We start from the raw sequence: 27,613 nt of genomic DNA, 5'->3' as shown, positions 1-27,613 counted from the left end.
GTTGGTAGATAGGGATAATGTGACTGAGAGAAGGGACATGAGGTGTCACAAATGAAAGGTCAATTTAATAAAAGGAGTGGAAATAAACCCAGGACAGGTAATTTCCAAATAAGACACCTGTTCCTCTTACATTTTTTCCAGTCTCCACGATTGGGTTATAAATCAGTGATTTCTAAAATAAATTCTATCTGGCTATATTTGGGCTAAGTATTTTATTTGGATTTAAGAAAGTCCTTAGGCTTGGTAAAGACTGATTCTAAGGTTCTAGGTGACAGGGGCATCTCTATTTTTTTAATCACCTACTCAACATTCACACATACCAAGCTATGGCAAAATAAATTAGTTGGCTGATGTCAGAAGATAGTGCATCACTGGTCTCACCAGCAATAAATCTAATTGCTGGTGCAGAGTAATCAAATACACAGTGACTGCCGAGATGGGAGCATTCTGGCCGCCTTCCATCCAGGACTCTTCAGTCCGTGCCTATGCTGGTAGAAAATGTTACATTGTCCCTATGACGATGACCAGGTGTTTAAAGTAGTTAACACTCAATGCTGCTGGTGGCGAAAAGTGCGCAGAGATGAACCATGGTTGAGCAAATGCCAAGAAGGCGAAGGCAGCAGAAGCATGTGAGAGTCACAGTGGAGTCCCCAACCCTGTGCCACCCATCCCGTCGGTTCCATTTTTCCCTTCTGCATATCGAAGGGACTCAGTCTAGGAATGTGTAAGATTCCTTCTACTTCCAGGATTCGCTGAGTCTAAGAATTTATCAGTTCCTCCTTTCTCTGGTGTAGTCCTATGGGTTTTCAGTTGTGCAACAAACAGCTCAGGAACTTCTCAGCAAACAGTTTTGACATCACCACGTGAAGGTTACTGGGGGGTCCTAGACTTAAAACTTGGAGGCTGAGGAAAGGAAGATCACACATTTGGTTGTGGTGTAGGCAATTTACTGACATAGCAAGGCCCTGTCCAAAAAAAAAAAAATAAGTGTACAAAGGGCCAGAGATTTAGCTCAGTGTAAAGTCTTGCCCTCAATCCCTTGTACTGCAAAAATAAATAAATAAAATAAATAAAAAATGAAAAAGCAAACAAGCTTAGTCTTCACTCCATACTCAAGTAATTTGGAGCAAGTCCCATCAATTCCCTGACTGCATCTCCAAATCTTTCTCTGCAAAATAGAAGTAATAATGCCTATTTCATCATCATCTTGTGGGTCAGAAGAGATTATGGATGCCACAGTGCTTTGGCATTGGGAAATCATAAGGAACTAAGAGAATGAGGATGAAGAGTTGGGGGTGCTTCTAATTTTCCATGAAGATGTAAATAATCTGGGGCCAGGGATTAAGCTAAGTGGTTCTGCTGCCTGCCTCATAATCACAAGGACCGGGGTTCGATCCCCAATACCAAAAAAAAAAAAAATGATGCAAACAATCTGTCGGTTCAGGGTCAACAAATAAGTCAAGGGTAGGGAGGGAAATGCTCTGTCTGATCTGCTGTGCTTTGCCCACCATAAAAATCTGAGGCTTCTGCATGACTCCTCCCCTTAGGCGGCATTATCGCTCCTCTATCCTCTCAGTCCAGCAGCAAGAGTCACCCGTCATACGCCTTGTACCTTCACTGAAGACTCAGCGAGTCTTCAAAGCCCCTGTACAGATTTCACCCTCACTCCTTTAGCCTTCTAGATTGTCTAGGGAAAGAGCAGAGGAGCTCTTCCCACCTGTACGCTTCCCTTCAATTTGCACAGGCTTCCTTGAGGCAGGTGAGCTCCTGGCTACTCCATCCCCGAGTCTGCTCTGCACATCTTGGCATTTTTTCTGGTGGCAAAACATGATGCTGTCTTATGGGGATAGCACAGCGAGTAGAAAGCATGGCTTTTCACATGGATTCGCAGCCTTTAGAGCTGTGAGGATGTTAGGAACTTCACCAAGTTCAATGTCCCATTGTTTATAGATAGAGGAACTGAGTTTCAGAGAAGAGAAGCGAATGGTGGATATTAGAAGGATATTAAAGAACACCTCGGTCAAATTCCTTTTGGCACAGATGAGGAAACTGAAGCCCTAAACTAATATTGAGATCTCTGACCTTTGATTCCAAATTCGGATCTTATTTCATGAACCACATACAATGTACAGTGCAGAAACAGTGGATGGGGAATCCAGGTTCTAAAGATATGTGGGTAAAAGAATCAGTTATTGCACTAATGTGAATTTGGGCAAGTAGATTTACATATCCACGTGTTGGAATCCCTATTTTACTCTGTAAGTGTCCCATCATATATTCTATGTCACGATGTGATGAAGTATATAGATTTGTGGTGGAGAAATAGGATATATGGGTGTAGGCATAAAATAACTACTAGAATTATTTTCATTCCGCCCCAAAGCCCAAAGGTATCTGCAAAGGTTGATTTTCTATTATTGAGAGAAGTTTCTCCTTGATGGTCCAAAGTTAGGACCCAGTGGGGGAAGGTTCAGCCTGGAAACAGGAGGGTCTATGTGGGTCTTGGACCTGAACCGAAGACCTAAACTGACTTTGAGGTCAGAGCAGCGTTGAGCCTATATATGCTGAACAATCAACCACAATCAATGAGGGTAAGAAAGCCCTCATTTGTTGTTTGTCAATATCCTGGGTAAAATATTTGCACCATGGCCAATTGCAAGCTGCCAAAGTAACATTACTAAAAATGCAATTTGGAAGAGATACGCACCACCACATCATCATATAATATTTCTAACATAATTATAAAACAAATAACATCAAGAATGTATTTGATAAAACATCAAAAAAGAAATAAGTAGGAAGTCGTTAAATATTTATTATCATCATTTTAAAAAATTCATTGTATGTTTATGTGATTTAAATTTAATAATGCTTTCCAAACAATTGACAAAATTTCTGAAGTTTCACAGTGAGCGCTTGTGAACTGGAGCAAGTCGTCTCCCAGCATTCCCGTTGGCCAGACAGTCAGTTTGAATCCTGGCTTATTGTTCTGTTAGCTGTATGACACTGGGTGAGGAGGCTTTGAACTTCTCTGAGCCTTATTTCTTTCAGCTCTTGGAGGTGACAACAATGATAGTAACCTCAAGGGTTTATTGGTGAAATTAAAAGAGGTTACCTATAGCACAGTGACAAACTCTTAGCAAATCACTAATAGTGCATTGTCAAGCCAAATCCTTTTATGCGGTAAACATTTTTGTAAGGAATGCACTTTAAAGATGCTTCCTATATATAAAACACTTCATACGCTACTCTTGCTCTTTCCTCAAAGAGTTCATGGTCAGTTATCTCATTAGGATCTTATGTATTATTACAGTTTATTCATACCAGAGAAACTATGAATGAGTCTAATTTCTCATCAATTATTCTTTATGGTTGAGTAGTATTCCATTTTATAGAAAAACCACATCTTCTTTGTCCAATCTCCAACTGATGGGCAAATGTGTGAAATGGGAAAAAAAGGGACTAAAGGAGTAGGAAAAGTGGGAAGGGTAGGGGAAAGGTAATAAGGGAAAAATATGAGAAAATGAAAAAATGGAAATAAAGTTTGTAAATGGGGAGTGGAGGAGGGGGTGAAGGGAGGGCAGGGACAAGGGGAAAAAATGAGAACCAAGACCACCTGTCATGTAGAGGTACAAGATCCCAATAATGAATGTAACTGTACTGTATACCTAAAATGTACCAATAAACTCAATAAAAGAAAAAAGAAAGAGTTTGTGGTCTATCAGTATGGAATATAAGACACAAACACCAGAAGTACAGTCCAAAGCAAACTACGATCGGCTCGTAAGAAACACAGATCTTGTGAAGGGTGGGGAAAGGAGGAAGCAAAGATTCATGGAGATTCCTGCACTGAATCATACATTTCATAATATGATTGGATGTGCAGAGATGGCCAGAAATAGGTGTCCCCAGAAGAGAGAATAAAGGTGATGATAGAGGACCATGGTGACTAGGATGATATGAGTCTTGGTAGTACAAAGAATATGAAAAGGGTGCTGAGGAGGTTGTTTGAAAGGAAGCAACTTCCAGGGGTGCCAGCCTTTGGTTTATGTTCAGTCCAGCAGAAATGATCCTGGAGAAATGTTTGCCTCTGAGAAGTGGTATCAATCGTATGTTTAGTTACTTATTTTATTTTTTTATTTTTATTTTTTGGTTCTGGGGATTGAACTCAGGTCCTTGTGCTTGCAAGGCAGACTCCGGGACTACTGAGCTAAATCCCTGGGCCCCTTATCATTTTAAATACTTGACTATCTAGTGGATTTTGATAGCAAGCGTTCTTTGTTCCTGTAACAGGAATGGGTAAGAATGAACTGGAGGCTAAAATGCACTCTGAAATTAAGCAGATCCCCCACTCTGGCAGGGAAGATTCCTATGTGCAGCAAAGAAGGTGGCATAATAATTCCCAGTTGAAAATAGTCATTGTTTAAAGGCTTTGATAAATATTAGGGAGGTTCGAGCCAGTGGCAGTATTTCATGAGTTTTGAACTGTCTGCGCGTCCCTCTTGCATTATGCTTCACACACAAAAAAGTCATATGACCTACATCTTTATCTGCTCCAGTCTGAAGCTTCTATATATAGGCTTCAGTTATGAATGTTTTTTCCTATGAAAAGGTCAGACCTTGCACATGTACCATCAGTGCAGAGCCCTGCTTATTAAAAAGCAGACAGGCGAGTATGCAGAAGTCACCAAACTATTACTGATGGGGGAGTACTTGACAGTTTTCTGAAAGACAAATGGCCTCTCAAGTTTCTCAGAGAGATGGGGAAGCCTCTGTCTTGTGATTACAGAGCATTTTCTCTCTGGCTCAAGCAACCTGTAGCTGTCAGCCCCATATGCACAGAAACAGGCTGCCAACCTCCCACTCCCAGCTCTCTCCTGCATGTGGGTGCACAAAGTTGCCCCTATCAGAGAAACACTAAGCCCTGTTAACTCCACCTCCTCCTCACCTCAGACCTCCACGGAACATCTGGAGGTGGGGATGGGGAAGGTACCTTGGTCAGATAGATGCAAACCCAATTTGGGGTTTCCGGTGGTACACAGTGAACAGCAGCCACCCTCGGCCACCGCTGCAACACCAAAGAGAGCTGAACTCTTACTTTTAAGCCCAAAGTTCACAGGTTCAGATACTCCTCTGATGGACAACTGCTCCCTCCAGCTAACTCTGGAGTCTGACTGCTCTGAAAAGGCTGAGCTGCTTCAGGGAGGAGGCCGGCCAACAACAACGCCAAGCTCTTTCCCGGGATGAAATCATTCTCTTTCTTTAACAGACGAGAAATTGAAGTCCGAAAAGAAGAAGTGACTTTCCCACGTTCGCTTGATAGGGAGAAGAGCCGGGTTCATGACAAGGGCATCTCCCTCCAAATCAGCTTCCTGTTGATGGGATCAGGGACTCTTGTCGTGGGGCCAAGAGCCAGCATTGGAGTAGGCAGTATCGGCGTAGAAAACAGTAGACGACACTGTTGGTACCCTCAATTACATAATACCTACCTGTCAAAACAACCCTCACACGGGCGTCATTAGGAAATGGGGATCTCCAGGTTATGCTGAGGAAAATATTGGTTTGAAGCTCAGAAGAACCTGTTTCTGGTTTCAGATTTGGCACTATCAATCACTTATTCACTCATTCAATAAATATTTATTGAGAAGGTGCCAGACTTCCTTCTAGGTGCCAGAGACCCAATGTTGTAAACAGAAACAGATATAGCCCTGATTCCATGGAGCTTAAATAAATTGGTAGCCTCCTCTGGTGTGTACATTGCAGATTATATGTAATTATAATATATGGTAATTATATATAGCTTACCTTTTAATCTGTACCCTGAGAGTACAAGTGCCTCATAGGCAGGAACCACATCTAATCCATTTATGATCCCATCGCCTGGTGCCAAGAATGTACTGACTGCAGGAATGATCCGTGAGGTCTCTCAGTTATTTATTTTAAATAGTTAAGGATGATTAATTAATATCCATTAGTTGATTTAGGCTACTTCTCCTGTTTCTTTACTAACAAAGTTATTACTGAAAGCCTATTCTCAGGCTGAGCTGATGGTCACACGTATATAGCAGTTCCTTCCTACCTTTCATCTTTAAGCATCAGGTGCCACTCACCTGGCTGGGTTTCCTTCCCCTAATCTAGCTCTGTATACCCCAGTCGAGGTGTTCATCTATTCTGCAAGCAATGAGCCTCCCTGTTCCAGCCTTTTTAGATCCTTACAAAGTTCTCTTGCTGACAGCTAGGAAAGTTTGGAGGCCTCTGGAGATTACTCAATATGGTGATGAAAAAAAAAAAGACATTCTTAGATTTGGCTTAAACAAACTCTGAGCACTTGTAGCTAAATAATAAAGGAAAAAATGAGAGATAAATACTCATTCTAACAGTAGGAGCTCTCCAATGGTGGTGGGCTGCTTCATCAGATAAAAAATTTTCCATGACTGAAGAAATTCCCCAGAAGCAAGGCTACCACTCTAAAAATGAGGCAAAAGAGTCAAGTTTGGAAGAGAAGGGTCCCTCATAAGGCTCCCTTCAACCCAGACTTCTGTGACTCCTATTCTTCACCATTTTGAGTGTTAACAACACACAAAATCCATGAAATTGCATCTCACCTTTTCCCAGATGAGGGAAACTTACCTTTGATTTACCTTCATCTTTATCAGTCCTCAGATGGTGGTAAGAGTCCAAGATGAATAGCTTTCTTCTAATTTAATGCTCTTAAAATTCCACTTTGCTGAGCTATTTACCTGCTCTAAAACCTTCCCTAATTTCCCTCCAGCTCCCGGATGAGGCCTCTTCTCTTTAGCCTGGCATGCAAGACCTTCACTGTCATGTTCTAAGACACCTTTTCAATCTCACCTTGATTATTTTATCCATACCCTGGCTGTCCAGTCTCTGGCACACTCTTCTTTTCCCCCTCGTAATCTTCTGTACATTGCTTTTGTACCAGTCATACTTCTAGCATCTATTTCCTTATTCCTTGAAGTATTTCCTTATTTGCTTCTGCTTCTTGAGAGCCTGAATCATGCCTTCTTCCACATGCACCCAGTACTCAGGAAATAGAAAAGTAGAATTTCAGGAATAAGAAAACTTTTTTCCTTGCAGGGAAGCAAAAGACCATATCAGTTAAGAGGGCAGATTCTGCAGTCCAGCTACCTTGGCGTGCTACTTATTGATGCACCAATCTTAATCAAATCACATGCCCTGCTATTCAGTTTCCTCATCTGTAGAATGGGAGTAATGAAGTCCCTACTTCAAAGTTTACATGGGTTGTTTTTTTTTTCCAGCTTTGAGTTTATTGGTACATTTTATGGATACAGTACAGTTACATTCATTGTTGGGATCTTGTACCTCTACATGACAAGTCTTGATTCTCATTTTTTCCCCTTACCCCTGCCCTCCCTTCAGCCCCTCCTCCCCTCATGGGTTGATTTTTTACAATGTGCTTATTCTGGGCAGGGCATACAGCTATCTGTTTAAGTGATCCTATTCATTTATCTTTTCTTCCTCCATGTATATAAATTCTATTTTCCACGTACAAAATACATGATAGTTTTCATATTTAATAATCACAGTGATGTGCAAGGTAGAATGTGCCACTCCATGAGCGTTTCAGTGATGCCGGTAAAGTGTAAGAGGAGGAATAGTGGCAGGAGACAAGAGATTCCAGTTTGCTGTCTCAAGTGCAATCAGGTACAGGGCCTCATTCTCAGCCTGGACCAGGGGGACAGCAGGGACACTGTCCTGCATGTCTCAGGGTCAATCTCATCTCTACTGGAAGAATCCTCCTGGATCCAGCCCAACCCAAAGCCCGGCTATTGTTTATGCCGAGCCTAAGCCCGGGCTTCCTCTCAGAGTTCTCTCTAGTGAGAGGGACTTGCTGGTTCATATGCTCCCTGGAGGCTTTGTGGTTTCATGTCACCTCTGCTAGTGCGATTGTTCTATTCACTTTGCTTCAACTCGGTATGCACCCTTTCCACACTGCAGGGCACCAGGTAACAATAGAACAGAGCCCTTAAGGAAGGGTGGATATTGGAGCTGATTTGGTTCAAGTCCCCAGAAACATTTTTTGGAGCAAAAGTCCAAGTTGCACAGAGATCCCAATAGTCTCTTTGCTCCTGTGGGGAGGGGCCGGTTTCTGGCAGTGAATACATAAGGACAAGACACTTGCACTCTAAAAGCACCTCACCGAGTGAACTATGGCCATCTCATCTCCAATGTCTAACACACAGAAGGTGCTGCATTAGTGCCAATGAGTAAATGAATAAATGTGTGATTTTAACCCAGCCAGTCACTGGCTGAGCTGGTTCAAATCCTGAGCCATAAATCATCATGCCAGGGCTCACTGCTGTTCGTTCACTTTCTATTTCCCCTATTTAGACTTGTAGGAAGATCTGAGAAACAGATTAAGGTTAGAGAAACTACCTTACTCAGAGTAAGGTGGGAGGAGCAGCTAATAAACAAGACCAAGACAAATATTCCATCTCCAGCGTGTTTATTCACAAGTTCATTCCCAGTTGTCTTGTTGAAGAGCTTCCTCTCTGCCTCTCTCCTGAGGTGAAAGAAGCTAAGCAGAGTGTCCCCAAAGACCAGTGTTGACAGATTCAGGAACTGCTCCTTGGAATGCTGATGCTGTCTGAAATGTACCTGTGTCCTTGCTGTACAAAAAGGAAGCAGCACATTGTACATACTGACTCTTGCTAGGTATCTTAATATGCTTCTAATGTTTCTTGATTTTAGCTTACTTCATGGAGTGTCCAGGGTAGAAGATGCCTTGGAGAGAATTGGTCTTAACTCATCCTTTGTGGGATAGAAAACTGCTCATGGTCACACAGCATGTCAGTGACTCACACTGTCCTGAAATCCAGGTTTCTTAGAAACTAGTTAGGAGGTTCTTTCTGAGCACTGCACTACAGGGTTCAGCATTAAGCCAGCAGCCTGACGGAGTGTAAGTACAAGCTTCTCTTTTACAATTGGTAGATCAGTGTTTTGCACATCACAGAAATTCCTTTTCTGCCTGACACTACAGATGGAAGGAGCTTTCGTGTTCACCATAAGCCTCATTTTTACAAACCAGTTTGCCTCATTGGGCTCAAAGGGGCATAAGGTTCATGGTCTCAGAAAACTGACAATGGAATTCAAACTCTGATCAGACCACTAGCCCCTGTCCTTCCTCTTCCCTGCACAGCCAATCTAGTAGCTGCCTGAGGTGAATGGCTGATCATGGGACATAGGGGTGAAGAAAAGACTGACAGAGAGCACTCAGGCAAGCACTCTTGGGAGAGGGTTGAAAGAGTAAGTTCCTGGACCCAGGATGAACCCCGTTAACTCTCTCACCTGTGTTCTCCCCTCACTTGGTATTTGTCTTAGGTGTTTGGGAAAAAGGAAATGCCAAGAGCATGTAACCTGGCTACTCTCATTTCCTAAGTCACAAATATCTAGTCAGGTGGATCAAGGGCAAGAATGCACATACCATGCTGACAACCTTTGACCTGTTGAGTAGCGGTGAAGATGTTGAGATTCCCAAATTCTACCTTCCACCGACAGTTTCTGGTTTCTGGGGCTCAGTGAAGCCATCTTACTACTCTCTCCTGAGCTTTTCTGTTTCCAAAATGAGCACAGTTGTAACACTGTTGAGATAATGAGGGACTATAAGAGAAACACCAGCTCTTTGTTCACCTCTGTCAGACAAATACACATGCATGTACGTACACTCGCATTATTACAACTCCAGCACTGTGCCCAGGAGGGGGACAGGGCAACATCAGATGTCCCAGAGCTTCTTTGCAGTGACCACTACAAGGAAGCAGCACTGCTTTCATTACTATAAAGAAAATATGGAAGACCAAGGAGGTTAACCAATATACCCACTTCGTTTGCTTTTTAAAAGAAGCCTTATTAATAAACACACCAAAAAAATGAACCAGTGCTCTGGGAGGGAGCTCCTATAGTTGAAGATCAGTAGGATTTTTTATTCACTTGTGGTGGAGTGGAGACTGGCATACAGTTTTGGCCTCTCAGAGGACTCTATTCCTTTCGGTCCCGGGGCACATGGGAAAGTTTGAGTGACCTGAGCTCATTCCGAGGACAGAACATACACAGACACGCAGGGTTCTCCTCTGCCTCACCTCTAGCAGCATGAATGCCGAAGGTGCTGTTTGTGGCCTCTGCGGATGGGCTGACGGCCTGTCACGTCTGTGAATGGGGTTTAATTTGATTAACGTGAGCCACCGGTCAGGACGACCTCCCTGCTCAGCGAGGCAAAGCCTGCTGGGCATGGCTGGATGGAGGGCCAGAGAGAGGCTGTGATTCATTTCGGCCCCAGGCGCCCACCTGGTGAGGCCTAGTGCAAGTGGGGTGGGACCAGGGAAAGTGAGAGGCTGCAGGCGCCCTGCCTGTGAGCTGGGCCTTAGGAGTAATAGTGAGAAGAAGGGTGAGAGTAGCAGCTGCTGAGGGTGATATTTATATAATGACTCTCCGGGTTTAAGGCAGGAAGTGAAACCAAGGTTGCACCGAGACACTTTCCTTCTCCCACACGGCTGCCCGGGGCTGCTCCAGAGGGGAGCCAGGGGAGAGCTCAGCAGGTCACACTGTGTGGGGGCAGAGGTGCCCGGATTCGCCCTTCGACGGATGACACAGCTGAGGTTCCACAGGGCCCAGAGGTTCCCCTCTGTGTGTTCTCACCACAGCAACTTCTTCCTCCTCCCTAGATCCCCACGTGGCAGGGAGCTTTGCAGGCAGGAATGCTGCGAGACACGTGGAACAATTCCCGTGTCATGCAGAGTCAGTCACGCGTCTCTGCAAAACTGGCGGGAGGCTCTTTATTACCTTTCAATGGCACTCTCAGTACCATCGCTTGTGATTTCTGTGTATGACGATCCCCTGCTTCTACCTGCCTCAGGCACACTTTCTGCCTCACTTCCCTTCTGCCCTTTCAAACACTAATGCCCTGTTATATTGTCGCACGTTGTGGCCAAGGGCCTCTTTGGTGCCCACCTGCCCTCTTGTGAAAATCCAAGTTTAATAATATCGATGGTGTATCACCGTACACGCAAGATGCTCATTAACAGATGAAAGAAATCAAGTCCCAAAGAGAGAATCAGGCAAGTCCAGGCACCAGCTGGAGCATGGCATGAAGACGGAGCCCAGCAGTAGATCTTGTGCCCTTCTCTTCCCTCTGCACAAGGTCTTCATAAAGAGGCCCGATGCTAATGCCAGCTCTCTGAATTATACAAGGCAGTCTCTCGCCTTTTTGTTTTAACTCCAAATTTCATTAATGGGTATTTCTTCAATTTATTTGACTAAGAGAAAATCAATACAAATGACTTCCCATCATCTCCTTTGAGCTCTTATCTGATGTAAGTTACCAAGAAACTTGCTGAAATCCACGGTCTAGCATGCTTAATCAGGGATATTTTTCCCACAGTGAATGTGAAGGGAAGTTTCTGAGTGCTAAAAAGAAGAAGGAGGTCTGTTCTCAGGTGCTTCAGTTCCCCATATCCTTGTCCATCAACGAACATGCCAAGAAAACCTATAAATGCCAGGAAGACCTATAAATACTAGCACATTTTAGAATCAGAAAATGACAAAGTTCCAAGAGACATCATAGATAACTTCACCTCACCCCTTCAAGTCTCAGATGGGGGTACTGAGTCACAAAATAATACACTCAGATCCATCCAACAAGTTAGCAGAAGACCTGGAACAATTTTTCAAGTTGCTCCTCTCTCAAATCAGGACACCGCGCCATGTCCTTCTCTCCAACTAAATACTGTGGAAGAACTAAGTAAATAAATCACCTAGACCAGGTGGTATTTACTCCAGAATTCTAGAGTAAGTCATGAGGAAAATTGTGGAGCCCTTGTCTAGAATGCATGACCTGTTATTTTAAATGACCACTGAACCAAAGGGACCGTTACACTAACAATGGGATTCTATCCAAATGAAGGGCTACCTGGAAATTATAAGTTGCTAAATCTCACTTCCATGTTTGGAATTCACTATAGAGAGTGTTACTACAGATAAAACATGGCCTATTATGAGGGGGAAAAATGAAAAGGATTTTAACAAACCAATGCTCTTCACAAAAGTAGGACTAGGGTCTAAGCAGGGGACATTGAAACACAAAGATTTCCATATTCAGAGATCTAAGGCATCTGATTAGATTTTTTACATGAAAAGGCTGAAGAATTGGTTGGCATGGTACTATGTCAACTTTGAAAAGGAACACAGACACAATATAGAAATATACATACCAACCTTCTTGAATAACGGATATTAACATAATGATCTCCCGAAATCATAATTCTTGATCTTACTGATCCTGACTTGAATCTTATTTCACATTTTCTTGAAAGACATGCTGGGGGGAATACAAAGTCATGAGATACCCACTTTTGTAAATGTCATTGAAGACTTGTAGGCATCTTAGTGACTCATTTTCAGGCTACATCAATGGTCTCATCAGCAATGATGCCTAAGGCACCTGGTGAGACAAAAAGGAGAGGTCTGTCACTTCCCTTGGGCACAAGGAACCCAAGTCCCAAGGAGCAGTGACTTTCCAAAGCTGACAGCACTGGAATCCCAACTGGACTTCAAATCTTTCCATCATACAATGTGAGTAAACAATAATCACTTAAACTCCACATCTTTTTCGAAGTTGCAAAGCATCTACACAGTTCTACGACTTGAGGAGGAACACAGCTAATTGTTTTAAGTAACCTGTGGTAAATTACCAGGGGCAACTTTAAAAACGGTACATAATTAACCCATTGAATTATGACAAAGACTTCAAGGCAAGCATATTTTCTTTCTTTCTGCACGTGAGGAAATTGAGAAACGTTCAGTAACTTGTCTGTGGTCACAAAGCTAGAAATGGATGGAACCAGGTCTTGAATTCTAGTTAATTTAGGGCCAAAGCCTGTGTTCCAGGTCAAGTATTTCTATTATCTCAATGCTACAGTTGAGGAAATAGATTTAGAGATGTAAATAAGCAATGACTGAAAAGCTAATAAATCAGAGAGAGTAGAATTCAAATGGGAGTAACCTGATTTTAAATTTCAGGAACATAAAGACCTCAGAAGTGGGGAAAACGATAGCAATTCAACTTCAGTTTGGGCAAATGTAAAGCAGTTTTCTTAGGTTAAATATACTCCAATCTCTATAAAATGATGGTTTCTAGTATATCACAAATAAGAAATGCATTTATTTAATTTCCCTTCCCAATAGGTACTGTTTCTGGATTATGAACCACGTGTCTCATCCTTTTTTTTTTCTGGTCTTATTTTTTTTAAGTATTGCTGTCCATATTATGCAAATAAAAATTAAATTAGTGATGTAGACCATCACACAGCTACTAAGGACAAGGCAGAGACTGAGATCAGCATGGACAAATCTGAACCCCAGGGATAGTTTAAGACTCCAACACTCACCAGACTATTGGGCTTCATCAGAAAAAATATTTAGGCCCTGACAGAAAAAGTGTGGCCCCTGTTCACAAGAAAGCAATGTGTGGACTCAGGAAAAAAAAAATGTAGCAATTCTAGTCACAGGCTTTCCTTCAAGAAAAATTTAGTGCCCTAGAGCCTGCACTGGAGGCAAAGGAAGTTTCTACTTTGCACTCCACTCTGGTGGCAGTTTCCCTGCAGGGACAGCTTCCACTGGACACTCAGAGGGCTTTGCTGCCACTCCAGATCAACCCAGGCAGATCACGGGGCAGCCCAAGGGGCAGGAGGGCCAGAATCTCCTGGAGGTAGGAACAAGAGAGAAGGCAAAGAATGAAATATCAAGTTGACTGAAATTCTGGAACTCTTGGTTTCAGGTGGGTATTTTAGGGCAAGAATTAAAGGCTTGTCACCTTTTGACAAGGTAGTAGGAGGGATGAATGACTTGGTGCATCACCACTTATACCTTTGATATAGATGTTAATTCGCTCTTTCAGGAAAATCCTACAATGGGTCAAAAATAGCTCTGTCAGAAAAGTTTGTCTCCATCCTTCCAAGGATGACATGTCCGTACTAGCTGGAACCCCATCAGATCCAAAGGATGGATTTTATTCATGTATTTCCTGTTGTGCGGTGGCTGGTGAAATGAGCTATAGAAATAGAAGAAGAGATGGGTGATCTCATCCGTTCCTACCATATATCCCAGTTCCAGAAACCTACAGTCTCCCTGAGGGTGGTTACTTCGTAAGGAGAAAGGACAAGACCATCAGGATAGTTGTTAACCTCTCAGATATTTGTAAGCCCCATTGGAAGTATAAATGCCAACAGGGTCCGAAGAGCTGCTTAAGGAAGCATCTCAAGTCTGCGCTAGAGTTTTGCAATATGGCAGGAGATACAGATTTGGCCACCAGAATAAAACAGAGAAGTCTGAGGACAAGATAACACCACTTCCTGCAGGACTGTCAACTGCAGAAAGAGCAGGTATCTATGAGGAGGATGAGCTTCAAGCAGCTGAAGAGCAGTGTATTCCGTCACTGATGATCAAGATGAGTGCCATGACAAATGAGGAGAGCCGTCTCACCTCGAGCACCGAGGCCAGATCATGGGCCTTGCTCTGCTGAGATCAAGCAGATGGTATCCAAGTATTCAGAAGCAGCCTGAGCTGTCAGCTGGAGAAAGTCCAAAAAAATTAGGAATCGCTCAGCTACATAATCAGAAAATTATTTCCTTGAACAAGCAGATTCTACAAAAGACCAAACATCTGGAAGAGTTGCAAGCAAATCATACCAACCTCCAAGCCAGATATAATGAAAGAGAGAAAACACTAACAGAGCTGAAGAGTCATAGTGAGAAACTGGACAAAGAGCAAGCGACCTTTGAGAAGAGAGAATCTGAAGCAGATCCAAGCATTCTGCGGAACTTGAGAGCACTTGCAGCCATGAATTAAAAATCTGAAAAGTCAGAAGGAGGAGTTTAAAGCACATTGCTAAGAAGACATAACATGGCTGCAGCAGGAAATTTAAAACCTGAAAGCTGAGAGAGCACCAGATGAAAAGACTCTCTTCAGTAAGAGCTGCATGGTGCGCTGACCTCTATGATGACTCACAGTGAAGACCAAGACAGGCAGTCTGATGTGGAGAAAGAGAAACTTTACTACAGGCTTGAAGAAATCAAGAAATAGCAAGTTTTCTTTGAAAGATTGATGAAGTACCCAGCCAAGCTTAGTCAATATAGTATCAGAAGAGATTCATAAAACTCTACCACTAGATTTCAGCAGTGAACAAAGACACAAAGTATTTCTTCACTTTATATAATACCCAGGATGACAAAAAGGTATATTTGGCAAAAGAGATTAGTCTACTCAATTCAGTTCATGAGAACTTCTCATAAGTCATACCCTCTTCTTCTGCCCAGGATGAGTTTTTATGTCAGATGGAACAGATCTTAGAAGGAATTAAGCAAAGTTTGATGAAGATGGAGAAGAAGCAGCAAGAGAAGAAAATGAAAAGAGTCCAGTTGAATGACCAGTACTTGGAACTGCTAGAAAAGCAGAGACTATACTTTAAGTCTATGAAAGAGTTCAAAGAACAAAGCAGCAAGAAGGAGGCCCAATGTGAAAGTGAAGACCTCTTGATCATTCCCAGCCATTTTCACATCACTGATTTTTCTAAAATGCCTTGTATCAACTATAAGACATGGTCCTGAAAGCAACAGTAGAGAGGTGCAGGTGTATTCATTTCAACTCCCTGGATGTTTTCTGTCTTCTTTTTGCTACCATTTTATTTCTATTAGTTGTTGATGGAATCAGAGAATGTAAACACTGGCTTGGATAACACCCACTGTCCTGTGAGGAAAGATGGGCAGGACTTGTTCTCTGTGCCCACTCAACTTTTCTCTCTCCAGTAACATTACACTTATGAAGGTACCTGTATTTGTACCGACTCTGAATAAAAAAGAATTCTTTCATTTTAAAAAACAAAAGAAAAATGTGTAGAGACAGGAAGACCAGAGAAGGACAGAAAACTATTCAAATCACAAATACTCTGGACGCCTATTGGTATAAAGTTAGATTTAACAAAGCTAGATTCCCCCCGTCAAAAGAGCGCTCGCTGAGAGGTGATATGACAGGGTTTATAGTGTAGAACTCTGCACTTAATCAGCAAATCTCAGAAAAACAGAACTATCCTGGCCTCCTTCAACCCCAGTTTGGGGGAGTTAATTTGAGAGCAAATAAAAGGAACTGCTATTTTGCATAGCAGATAGCAAATCTAATGAGCTGAATGCATAGTAACTGGCTGGTGGCACAGATGCACAAATGGATTCAAAGAGGATTATTTAAATACCAGATCTCATTAATTCCGGATTGGCTTGTTAAAGGTATGTGAGACCATGAAGCTGACCTAAGCCTGCACTTCACAAGCAGCAGCAGTCCACTGGATCCCCTCCAACGGACAAGAGCTCACTTTCCTCCAAGGCAGAGCAGATCCTACAGGGCAGCAACCGCAGTTCAGATAACTGTAAAATCAACTCGAAAAATATAATGCTCATTCTCCTTTCTGTCCACAATCCTCTGCCTTGGACCTAGCTAACCACTGGGGACTCTGAGACGCAAATCAGTCCTTTCGATATTCCCTCTGATGTACCATCAGAGGAAGTGAGTTATACCAATCCCTCAAATCAACCCGCATTCGCAGGTGGAAATTTCCCTGACCATGATGTCTAGTCAGTAACTTCCCCATCTCCACTTTCTAAGGAAGCAGTTTCATCCAGAAATTTTTTTAAAAAATTTTTTTCATCTGATTTTTCATTTGTTTCGGCAAAGCTGCTTAGTAGCACCCTGAGAAAGGTTAGTAAGTAGAAATCAGTCAACAAACAGAACAATTAGAAATTTAGTTTTGGAACTTGAAACTAATCCGTGGCATGAGAAGAACCACTCCATGGATATGGTCAGACCGGTGACCTTGGTCTTGTCCCTGCCTGAATGGAATTTACATGAGAAAAGGAGTTGTTTTTTTTTAATCTGTAGAAATCCTATAAGAATGCAACCCCACATATCTGGGAAGAAGCAGCTCAAACAGTCAGGGCACAATGCTGGAAAGCCAGCAGTGTCGAGATTCCCAAGGTCTCCTGACTGGTTAATACCACCTTGGGATGAATCAGCTCTCTGAAATTTTTGGATAGTGACTGTTCTCTTCCTAATGTACTAAAGTAAGCAGCTACTACATGCCAGGCACTGTAGTAAACTCTTCAATACATGTTATCTCCTTTCTGTTATAAGCTCTGAGGCGTCAGGGGATTCAGCTGTCTTGTTCAGTTTTATTTGATAGTATTAATATTCCCATTTTAAAAATGAAGAAATTGAGACTCGGAGAGAGAAATGAATTTGACCAAAGTGAAAAAGGCTTGGAAATAGTGGAGTTTCCACATAAGCCTAGGGTTTTTTTTTTTTTTTATCTCAACAGTAGTTCTATTTCAAAAGAACATAAACACCTCTTGGTTTAACCACCTTCAAAACCTAAAATAAAATAAACTTTAATCCTTTCAAAAATATTAACTAAAATTTGTGACACAAATAAATTGTAATGTTTGGTTTGTTTTTGTTTTGTTTTCACCACTCAAAACCTTCAGGAAAAAAAAAAAGTGACTTTTAATTCTCTGCCCAAAGATGTAACATCGAAGAGATTTAAGAGGATAACACTAAACAAACAACTGCAGCGACAAAGGCAACTTGAAAATTTCAGGGATATTGGGAAATTCTTTCTCATAGAAAACGTATTTCCCCTCTGAACTTCCTATGGCCCCAAAAGCTTGCATGAGTGAACTAAAAGACTGAGTTCCGACCTGTTTGTGGGGTTCAGAGGCTCTTCCCCCTAGATGTGCAGGCTCTGTCCCTCTCCTCCGTTATAGTTTTGCCATGAGACAGAATACACCACAGCCTTCAAGTCAGAGATGCAGTTTTCAGTACAGTCTTACCAGTTACTCTTTCGTACCCAATAAGCCCTTTATGATTTCTATGTCCCTTGGTGTAGACACCCAGGACCCCCTTCCTCTCTGACAGTCCCTCCCACTCATGTTCCCTATGCTCTCGCACCCTGCCCCGAGGAGTATGGGTGCTAGTGGAAGAGAGCAGCTTCGAGGGCTTCTCCGGGCTACCTGTGGAGAATCTGTCTGTCCACGCAGCTCGGTAAGTGCAGCTGCCTACTCTGACTGCTGACTGCTCCGGTTTATCTACGCAGATGGAGCGGTGAATAAGCAAGGTCTGCCAATGAGCCAAGGTCCTCAGTCCTCCCGTTCTTGTTAGCCTTCACATTCCCTAAGCCAAGGGAGTGAGCCAGACAGGGCTTCCTTTCCTTTCCTGCCGTCGGGTCTCACCCCTGCTTTCAAGTCCACAGGTAGGACTGGGTTTAGATGAGAGACAATTGCTATCTATCTTCAGAGGAGTTTTCTGCTTTATGGTTCTGTTTAGCCTTCCTTTTTCAATCTCCCCCTCTCTCTCTCTCTCTCTTTCTCTCTCTCTCTCTTTCTCTCTCTCTCTCTCTCTCTCTCTCTCTCTCTCTCACACACACACACACACACACACACACACACACACACGGATAGACACATAATAAACAGTGTGGGATTCCCCAGTTACTCTACTATACAGACACTCATCATCAGTGCACAGTGGTCTTAGCACAAAAGAACATTACTGTCCACCTTGGCCAACCTCCCACTTTAACTCAATCTGTGGCTCCTCTCAGCCCACTCTGGAGGCTGGAGAGAGCCTGGCCCACAAGTGAAGTCGCTGCATCTAAAACCTATTCTCCATATGTTGTCCCCCAGTGTATCCTTGTTCCCACTTCCCTGTTTGGAATATTTGTGTTCTCTTCCTTCCATGTTTTATACATTCTGAAGGCACATTTGACAGTGTGCTGAGTCTGGATTGTTTGGAACACAGTCATCTTTTTCCAAGTGGGCTGTGAACTTTTGGGAGCAAGAACTGTATGTTGCCTTTGCTGATAATCTTCACTGGCCTGGCTTGAAGCAAACACTAAAGTGAGTTAATTCAGTGCTCCTGAGGCTCACTGAGGTCTCGGGCACTTTTCTTTCCTGTGACTTCTATCTTGGGGAAGATATGCAGTGATATTTAAGGGTTAAAGAGAAGCTTTATGATTCATTGGGTCCCACCCTAAGCGGCTCCTTCCAGCTTCTGTTGACTTCTCCAGTTACCAAGCATAAAACAAACACCTCCATCTCCCTAGTACCTACTTTCTAGGTCCCCTGGGTTGCACTCCCTGGCTGAGTTCTTTTCTTTCTGATCCACAGTTCTTTGAATGTATTTATTTGCATTTCTCGTAAGATACACCTCCATCAGTTTAATCTGTATTAATTTTATTCTAAGCCGAGCTGCCAGAGCTCCTCTGTCTCCTGTCTCAACAAGCAGTCCTTCATGTATTAATGCATCAAATAACTAAATGGCAGCAAAGGTACTGAGGAATACGAACTTGAAAGTGATCCTGTTTTCCTAACTGCAAGGTGATCCCAGTCTAGCAGGGGAGGTAAGACACACAGATAAATTGCTATACTACCAAGTAAGTGGCAATAAATGCCCTAAAGTAGAAAACCAAACCATTCCATCCAGGGAATATGAGGTCACTCCCCTAGGGAAAGGGGATGAAGGTAGGATCGTAGGATCGGAAAAAGGTCACAGGGTGAGCATCATTTGAAGTGGACCTGAAAGGAGGAAGTTGGACTTGCACTTGCTGGGCTGAGAGAGTTGAACAGGAGTGGGGTGTCGGCGGGGGGGGGGACAAAAAAAACAAGCAAAGGCTGAAGATGGAAAAGTACAGGACCAGCAAGAGTCAGTAGTTCACCCGTACTGCAGCGCTACATGCTCAGATGAGAGCATGGAAGAAAACGGCTAAACAGGAAGGTTGGGAGCCAGGTGGGGTGGACTGGAGCAGGAGGAGACTGGAGCAGGGAGACCAGTCGGGAGGCTTTTGCAACCTCCAAAGTGAGAAGTGAGAGGGTGGTGGCGATGGAGATGGAGGGAAGGAATGGGCGTGAGAAAGGTTTCAACACAGATGCCTAAACTCTTCCCCGTCTCCTTAACTAATTCTCCATAGCTCATGCACCTATTTTCATTGCACATTTCCCACTGCCTTACCCTGCCCCCACTCCTTTTGCAAGCTTATCACTTTATCTTCCAGGTGCGTGACTTTCTGCCCAATTACCTGTCTTCAACCCATCAGACCAGGTCAGCCATGCAGCTCAGAAGTCTCACTGTCACACTTGGCTTAGGTTGCTCCAGGGCAGTGTCTCTGTCGTCAGTACTCCCACGTTGGAGTCCCCAGAGAGCAACAGCTCTCTCTAAGCCTTCCAGGCCCTCCCCTGGAGGCTTGCTCAGAAGGTGAAACCAAAAGAAAGCCTGGAACAAAGAGTAGGAAAGGAAGTAGTGGAGGGAGGGGAACAGGGTCCTCGCCAGGCTTTGTATGGTGGACACATTCTGGACTCGATCCTACCACATTTTACTCTTACAGGGAGCCATGCGAGAAGGACTCGGACGACTGAACCCTAGAAAAGTGGTGCCAATCAGGAGGAAAAGAGGAAACCGACCCAACCCTGGTATCATCAAGAGTCCTGGGAGTTGGTGGTTTGGAAAATCAGAACAGAGAAGATGGCAGCACTGCTTGCCTGCCTCTGCTAAGCAGTAAGACCTTCCATCTCTCAGCTTCTCTGACTCTGCAAAGCATCCAGTCCAGTACTCTCGTTTGACAGACGAGGAAGTAGAGGCCCAATTCCCATGAGGGAATGGAAGGTCCATAGTCAGAGGCAGAGGCAGAGGCTAAAGCAAAACCCTGAAGACCTCAGCTGGTCCTTCTCCTCTACACTTGTTACAGCCGCATTGGTCGAAATAGTCCAGATTCTTGTGTGTGCCAAGGAAAGAATTACCAAGGGTGCACTTTGCAGCAACTAATAAGTAGCGACATTGAAGATCACGACATAGAATAGATGGAACAGGCAGAAGGGAGAGGCACCCTCAAAGAGCTCCCTCACAACTCAGGCTTCCAGTATCTAAAGGGTCGGACGTTCCTAACTTCAGCTGCCTCCCTCTGTGGTCAGACACCTCTGCCTCTATCCAGGTGCCTCTCGTGGTGTAAGAATGAAAGATCTGCTGCCTTGAGCATCCCGATCACACCAGAGCAGTGCTGGGCTCCCAGTTCAATGAAGGGAAGAGAGTGGCTCACTCTGTTTCCTATTTCTTGCTGTTGCACACTCCACTGGCTTTCCCAGATGAAGATCTCCAGACTGGAGACCATGGCTCAAGGACCTAAGTCCCTTGAATTATTGTCCAATTAGTTACATAACTGGAATGAAGGAAGAGTTGGACTGTGGCTGGATTACTCACTATTTCTGTAAATCATTGTGTTTGGAATCCTAGATAAGCATTTCCTAAGATCCAGAGTATTCACATTTTCAAAAGAAAGTATCAGTTCTAAAAATGGGGTTTCCTGTCTCCTTCTCTCCTCTGCCTCAGGCACTATTTGGTAAGATTGGGACAGAAAGGTTAATTCCTCCTACTAGCTACTCTTTTAAAATCATCAAAGGTCTTGTAGGTGCCAATCCTCCAATAAAAAACAGTTCAATCGTACCTCTCCTTATTTCTTCTTCTTATCAATCCAGGTGGCAAATTATCTTAGTGTCCTCATATTTTCAGGATTTTAATAAACTAAGATTTAGAGAGCCCAAGTATCTTGTGTCATCATGAACCAGGCCTGATTATATTCTTTAAGGCCTCTCTAACTCCAGAAAGTTCTGTCTTAGGGAACTGCAGCTTGTAATTCAAACCTCGTTAGAGTGGGTCCTCCACTCTCCCAAGGGTTGAGCGGCATGGCCCTTTCACTGATGAGTTCTATAGATACAGAATCTCTCCTTGTTTCAACCACTAGCTCATATGTTCTGATCTTCTGTTAATTCATCATTACACAGATGACAGCTCTGTGCTGGGGTCCAAGAAGCTGGAGCTCTTTTAAGACACTCCTGTCTTAAAAGGTTTGAAAGCTAGGCAGGTGGCAGCAGAGTATATGGCCAGATAACTCAAATCTACGGAAAGGAGGGCAGCTATGTCACACAGGAAGAGGCAAAGATGCATATCCAGGAGTGTAGAGGAAGAAGAGTAGAGAAGGGAACATGCTCCCCAAATCAGAGGGCCCAGAGGGTCCAGGGCAGGCAGTGGGTCGGGGGGGTGATCTGAGCAGAGCGGGATGCAGGATGAGGATAGGATAGAATTTACTCAAGAGGATTCTGAAGCCAGCATCTGGAGAGGTCCAAGGCTGTGCTCAGGTACTTGGTATTTGAGTTTGCCAGTCTTAGTTCATCCCTGATGTATGGCTTCTTAGAGCCTCAGTTTCCCCTTATATAAAACGGAAGCCATGAATGTCGCCTACAAGGGAATTTATGTGAGGTTGGGCCAAAGGGATTTGATAGTGAACACTGTGAGCTCCTCCAGGTTTGCATGCAAAAGGAATGCAAATCACAGTTATTTATAATGGTAGCAAACTGAAGCTCTCAAAAGACATTGCTGAGAGCCGCCAAGCACTCCCTCTGGAAATCCTGAAACCTGCTGCCACCGGGCTGTGCCCAGATCCCAGCTGGAAGCAGGCTTATCTCTTCTCAGCTCCTGGCGCTCCTTCCGATCCTGCCAGGATGTTCCTCATACAACAAACACTAAGCTCCCTGCATAATTCCACCTACAGAGGAAGAAGCTCTGCACCCTTCTGCCCTCCCCACTCAGCCAACCAAGCTGAGTCCTATACTCCCAGATCACAACAGGGCTTTTTGATATCATCAGCATCTCACCAAGCAGCCCTACCAAGAGTCTAAGCTCAAGGCTAGTAATAATCTAAGGTCCCATCAGTCTCCTAACACAGTCAACCCTTCACGGATGGAGCAGCCCTTCCCTGTGTGAGCCTTGTGCTGGGCACAAAGGACACAGGTATCCATGGGGCTAATGCACAAGGCAGGGCAATGTGGCACCTGGCCCTGGGAAGGGAGACAGGCTTCGAATATCAGCAGTATTTCCTTCTCTACCAGAGAAAGGGAAAGATCATCTCAGTTTCAATTTTTTTTTTTATATTTTTCTAAATGCAAAGGGAGACCTTTTTCAGATGCAGCCTTTTATAGGACTCCATTGTACAAGTGGCAGCCTTCCATTGGTGACCCCTTAGAGACTTCAGAGGAATTCTAGAATAATTCTTCTCAAACTTTAATATGCACATGAACACATTGTGGATCAGATTAAATGCAGGTTCTGATATAGAGGTCTAGGACAGGACCTGAAATCTTGCATTTTGAGTAAGTTTCTAGTTGATGTCAATGCCACTGATCTATAAGTAATGGGAGTCTGGAGGTCTCTGAATTATAATTGGAAAACCAATGGTCACTGGGACAGTTCCCTATCAGTAAGAGTCTTCCCACCTCCATCCCTGAAGGTAAGGAGTCAAAGCTCTTGAATTCTGCTTCCTTGGGCTAAAGTCAGCTTCTACATTTGACTCTAAATCAAGATTCTAAGATTACCTCCTTCTGAATCTAGGTGTCTATCATTTCCACTGGCAGACTGGGGAAATTCCTAAGAGGCCTGGCCGTGAGGAAGAGCTTTAAGACATAGACTTCACTCTATCAGAAAAGTACAAAAGGTTCAGGTCAGTCCTGACCCCACCCCTGCCTCCTACTATAACTAACACACACAGAAGAGAAACAAACCAAGAATGGGGTGGGGGAGCTGCCAGTGTGCTGGTCCTTAATAGGAAGTCCTTGTGACAGCCACCTTCTTCCTGCCTTCTCCTAACCCCACTGATGGAGGTCATTCTCCTCATATACCCTCTGTCTCCGAGGTCCACTTCCTTCAGGGACTGAGATGCTCCCGCTGAGGTCAAGAGTATTTTTAGCTCTGCCATGTGGATCCATGCTTAGCCAACCCTCCCTGGACATTCATCTTGGATTCCACAAATGCCAGATCTCCTGATCCAGGAGGAACAGAGGTGACAGGGAAATCTGAGTGCATTGGAAAATGCCGTGCATGGCCTTTGGAGGATTTTGTCTGAATGTCGTGTATGATAAAAACAAAAACAGTCACACCTACAGCTCAGAAAATGTGTCAGCAGTCCCAGAGTACTTGCTCTGGCTTAGCCTCTTTTGATCTTGCCAAGAGGCACATAAGAAAGACAAGGCACAAACTATTCTTAATCATACCTATGGAAGGGTCAAATAACTTGTTAAGATGACACAGATAGTAAGTAGTTCACCTTCTTAGTGGGAGCAAAACTCAGTGCCCTTTACAACACCCCCATGCAACCACAATCATTTACTTCTCCCTCTAGCTTGCTATTGGGTCTGTGGTTAAAAATCACAAGAAGCAGTATAGAGAGACCTTCAGATGTAAAACGTGGGGTCATAATTGTCCTTAGGAAATGAATGACTAGAAGCAAAGGGGTCACCCATGGTCTGGCAAGAAGCAGAGGACATGCTGGAAGAAGGCAAGAGGAGAGAGAAGACCTCAGTGGTTTACAGAGGTGCAGAGCACTGAGGCTCACAATAACTGGGAGCTGTTACCCCTCACTGGCCAGAAAGGAGAAAGAGAGAGGCAGTCTCCAGAGTCTGGAATGTGCCAGTAACCTGTAGGAAAGTGCTGCCCAATAGCAGCTACGGGCTTTCACAGAGGGAGCAGCCACTGCCAGCCTGAACCAGCAAAAGGGGCCCTGGGGGAAGAAATAGCCACCACTCTCCCAACATCCAACTGTCTAATTAGTGCTTCACTGACCACAGCCAAGAGTTAGAGGACAAGAGGACCCACCACATCCGTAAAGGTCAGCCCCCTATAGGGGATGGGAGGAAAGGACAAGAAGGAGTTAGGAAGGTTAGAGAACACCTAGCAGAGTGCTGCCTGCTGTGAGCAAGGTAGCTGGGGAGAGGGAGGTAGCAGAGTTTTGGAGGGGCTTGCATTTGTGGGGCTGGGGTATCCCTGTCTTGCAAGAGTGGAGGAGGCACCCCAGAGCTCAGCTACGGCACTCTGAGAACTAGCCTGGTCCTGAGCCTCCTGGGAATCTCAAGAAAAGCCAGACCAAGAAGTTCCAGGAACCCCATGAGCAGGTTCAGCCATCTTGGTCTGCAGTTTAAAGCCCAGTTCCGCCATTCTACCCAGTTGCAGGCTGTGCCATAGTGCGGTCACTTCATCTCTGACTCTCTGTGTCCTAGTCAGGAAAATGAAAAAAAAAAAATCTTAACTTCTGTGCTGCCCCTCTCAGGACAGGCTGGCAATGCAGACACTGGAGGTGCTACTTATGAACCGACTGCTGTGGATTCCAGATGTCCTGTTCTCCGTAGAACATAGCTCATCACACCTACATCTGGGGAAAGTTAAAGCCAGAGAAGTTCTGGAAATGTCTCATCAACCTGCTCCTGTATAAAAAGAAGGCAAGAAAGAAGTTCCCCAGATGAGGACAGAGCTGCAACCACATGCCTTTCTCCAACCTCATTTTATACTCATAGCACCCTTCCCACCTGCCCTGGCAAGTGACAGGACCTACTAGTAGAGGAATCAAATGAGACAAAGGGCAAGGGAGTCTTGTCATTTGTCAACTGTAATTAAAATTAATCTTTCTTCCACAAACCAGTCCCAAGCCTTAAAATCTTATTATTAATGATGTCTTTAAGTACTGAGTAAAATATGAATATTTTACCAGGACAAAAAACACGAATATCTGAGAATGCACCAAGAGGTATTGCCATTGGAATTGCTAATGATACATCTCGCTGGCTGATAACAGGATCCCGGATGCACAGGACATAGGAGAGGCAAGTCCTGTACGTTCTCTCTGCAAAGGAAAATTTCAGTGGGGACATAATAACTGGAGAGGGACTTAATCAAACCCCCAATTGGATAGACGAGAAAACTCCAACCCAGAGAGGCAAAAGGCTGGCTGGAGCCTCCCTGAGACTTGGTGATACTAGATTCAGCTCTTAAAGCTCTAGCAGCAAGAATCTGGAGGCCAGCCTTCAGCAGATGTTCTCAAATGTGGGCTTCGCAATGGAGAGACCAGAACGTGCTTAACTTGTCACAGGGAGATCATACGCCATATTGCAACATTTGAACTAAGAGCCAAAGCCTTGACTCTCAGTGAAGATCTCTATCTCTGGGCTGTCTCGAGCAGGGCACTGGTCATGCTCCACTGAGCCCACCCATTCTGCCTCTGTATATTTCCATCTCTGTTCCTTTGCTGTACAGAGCCCAGTCACTCCTCCATACATTCACTCCTCAAATGCCCACTGAAGTCACGCAGTACCTTACCAGGAACCCAGCCCTGGAGCTCTGTGCTCACAGAGCTGGCCTTCGAGAGATGGCTGATGAATGTCCCATACTTTCGTACAGAATATCAGGACTGAACAAACTCAAGTATACATGATACACGCAGAGCCTAACCTTGTCTGTAGTATCTGTGAGCATGGGGACCGGTAGACTCTGGGACAAATGCCCAACTCCACTGTGTACGATGTGACTTTGTGTAAGTTACTTAACCTTCCAAGCACTGTTTTTACAGCCTAATCAAACAGAAGTTGCCAACTAATAGAGACTCACTGAGTGCCCCATGGAAGACGTAGGTCCTGCCATGGGTCAGCAGACCCATTCAACTTGTTGTTGGGTTGATATGTGGCCACTGCTGCAACCCAGTGAACTTGTCTCACACCAAAGCATACAGAACAGTGTACTTCAAGGTCACAGCCTAACCACTGACTAATTCCAAAGCGCGAGTTCAAGATTCTGAAGTGTGTCCAACATTAGGAATGAATTGCTCTGATCTTCCTTTCACAAGCAATACCAGATTCTCAGAGAAAAAATTCAGACAAGGAGTGACAGAGGCCAGGAGTTGAGTCTAGACTCAGTAGCCAAACTGCCTGGGACCAAATCTTGGTCCTACTGATTACAGTGAGGTCTTGGGACCTGTGATGTCACATCTTCTGTGCCTCAGTTTTCTCATCTGTAAAACAGGGTCATGTGTTTGCCTTCTAAGACTGTTGGAAGAATGAAGTAAGATTAAAAAAACTTTTATTGTGCTTGGCATGTAATAAGTACTGTGTTTGTGAATGTAAGAAACTACAAGAATGGGAGCGGAGTCTCAGGTACACGCCCAGCCTGGCCTTCACAGGTATGATTACGGACTCTAGAGCCCCCTTCTGTCAGTACCATGGGAATGGCACTCCCCCTGGGAAAGGTAACCCTGGGGAAACCACTCTGTCCTGCTCTGTCATCCAAGCTGCCCTCTGGAAGTACCAAGGAAGAAAATCGTCACCAGAGTCTAACCTCTTCTGGATGAGTCAAAAACCTTGGCAGTGTCCACTTTGGCTTTGGCTGCAGTCATCATAGGAGGCTCCCCAGGGTTCTAGGAGCAGAGAGCTTCTGAGAGGCAAGTCTGACATCCCCACACCACGCGGTCACTGGACACCCATGTTCCTCACCCTCCCTCTTTGTCTCTCTGATCCATCTCATGCTTGATCTCCGAGGGTGGCTGATGACTCAGAGCATCCTCTCTCTGGTTCCACCCAGGTATTCTCCTTCAGATCCTGATTCCATTAAAACAACTCTATGATTCATTTAATTCTGCTTTTTTGAGGTTTGGGGAGTAGGGAAACAAGAATGA

At 44.2% G+C, this 27,613-nt stretch overlaps 1 pseudogene; it reads left to right on the top strand.

Moving 5' to 3' along the window:
• The first annotated feature begins 587 nt into the window (after positions 1–587).
• LOC104862494 lies at positions 588–15,641 on the top strand (annotated as a pseudogene).
• Positions 15,642–27,613: the final 11,972 nt, after the last annotated feature.

This window comes from Fukomys damarensis, unplaced genomic scaffold, assembly GCF_012274545.1.
Source record: "Fukomys damarensis isolate Sample0158 unplaced genomic scaffold, DMR_v1.0_HiC HiC_scaffold_12, whole genome shotgun sequence".
NCBI classification, from domain to species: domain Eukaryota; kingdom Metazoa; phylum Chordata; class Mammalia; order Rodentia; family Bathyergidae; genus Fukomys; species Fukomys damarensis.
This window is presented reverse-complemented; position numbering and strand designations above follow the sequence as displayed.